The sequence below is a fragment of the Trichechus manatus genome, unplaced genomic scaffold (assembly GCF_000243295.1).
Source record: "Trichechus manatus latirostris isolate Lorelei unplaced genomic scaffold, TriManLat1.0 scaffold00007, whole genome shotgun sequence".
Taxonomy (NCBI): domain Eukaryota; kingdom Metazoa; phylum Chordata; class Mammalia; order Sirenia; family Trichechidae; genus Trichechus; species Trichechus manatus.
The window spans coordinates 8289272-8291180 of NW_004443943.1; the positions used below are offsets into that span (position 1 = coordinate 8289272).

At 40.4% G+C, this 1909-nt stretch overlaps 1 pseudogene across 1 annotated transcript; it reads right to left on the minus strand.

Annotated features, from left to right (window-relative positions):
• Nucleotides 1-578, minus strand: LOC101344439 (tropomyosin alpha-3 chain pseudogene; annotated as a pseudogene). The gene has a single exon (XR_001121526.1). The product of XR_001121526.1 is annotated as a tropomyosin alpha-3 chain pseudogene (transcript).
• Nucleotides 579-1909: the final 1331 nt, after the last annotated feature.

Sequence of the window (1909 nt, forward strand, 5' to 3'; positions counted from 1 at the left end):
TCAGGCGGAGTCAAGTCTGAGTCCCGACCAAAGTAAGGAGCAGCGGCAGGGCGGGACTGAGGTGCTCGTCATCTCCTTCAGGTCAAGCAGAGTCTGGTCCAGCATCCTTTGTGTACAGAGGTGCTCCTCTTCGGTGCACTTCAGTTTATCTTCCAAATCATCAGTTGTCTTTTCCAGCTTGGCTACAGATCTCTCAGCAAACTCAGCACGGGTCTCTGCCTCCTTGAGTTTATCAGTAAGAATCTTTATCTCTTCCTCATATTTGTCTTCTTTTTGAGAGTACTTTTCCTCAGCAGCACTCAGACACTTCAGATTCTGGTCCATCAGTCTGATCTGCTCATCCATCTCTCGGTTACCAGACTCTGCCAGTTCAGCTCGCTCCTCTGTGCATTCCCCTTCAACAATCACCAGTTTAGGAGCCACCTCCTCATACTTCCGATCTGCCTCTTGTGCAATGTGCTTGGCTTCGTTGAGTTGGATTTCCTGGAGTTCCATAGTTTCTTCATCTTTTAAGGCCCGGTTTTCAATAACTTTCATACCTCTCTTGCTCTCATCAGCAGCTTTCTCCACCTCCTCCAGCTTTTAATAGGGATGAATAATATTCAGAGATTACTGGAACGTAAAGATGAGAGAAGATATATTTTAGGTACCTATGTCCTCCCCTTAAGAAGCCCTGATGGCACAATGGTTAAGCGCTCCACTGATAACTGAAAGGTGGGTAGTTGGAGCCCACCAGCGGCTCCAAGGGAGAAAGATGTGGCATTCTGCTTTGGTAAAGATTTACAGCCTTGGAAACCCTATGGGCAGTTCTACTCTGTCCTACAGGGTCATTATGAGTCAGAATCCACTGAAGGGCAATGGGGTTTTTTTTGTTTGTTTGATTTTTTTGGACCCCCTCGGCACTAGCAACAGGATGTTCTAGTTCTTTTGATACAGGAATAAGAAACATCTTATTTGATTAAAAAGTATTTGGCTGGTATTATAAGAAGACATCTATTTCACTGATCCACCCTCCATCTCTTCCCTCATCCCAGGATTTTTCAGAAACTTGTTCACTAATTAAATTCAACCCTATTGATATGGTGGTGGTGATCTGAAAGAGTAGAAGTGGTTAGTGAAGGAAAAAAAAAGTTAATTTTACAACAAAAAGGATGGGCAAATAAATTCTAATCATCACGTATATTGTACATCTGTTTTATAAGACAAAAAGGAAAACCATAGGGTTACATGCGCATTAATGCGTATATATATTTTATATTTAAATATATTTAAACTATGAAATAAGGCATTCTCTTTGTAATTTATTTTACTTTATTTTTTAAAGAGATATTTATTTCAATCATGACACCGGGAAGCTACAGGAAACTCATCCAACTTTTTTGCAGTACTGATGGCTATCAACGGTTTGCTATTTTCTACCTAAATATTCTGCTTTATTTTTAAAGAAGTCAGTAACAACCTGGTTCATTTTTAAATGTTGTATTAGGAGCAGCATTCACATTTAGTGCTATCTTAGAATTCAAAAGATGTTTTCTTCTAGGATGTTTGTCTTAGTTTGACAATATTAAAGTTTTATGAGGAGGATGGTGAGCTTGTTTTATCTCAACCGAAGTCTCTTGAAGCCTGTCTAATATTTCCTACATGGTTGTTGTAGTTGTTGTTATTGTTAGGTGCCATTGAGTCGGTTCTGACTCACAGCGACCCCATGTACAACAGAACGAAACACTGCCTAGTCTTATGCCATCCTCACAATCATTGTTATGCTTGAGCCCATTGTTGCAACCACTGTGTCATTCCACCTTGTTGAGGGTCTGCCTCTTTTTCACTGTCTATTTTACCAAGCTTGATGTCCTTCTCCAGGGTCTAGACCCTCCTAATAACACATCCAAAGTATGTAAGATGAAGTTTC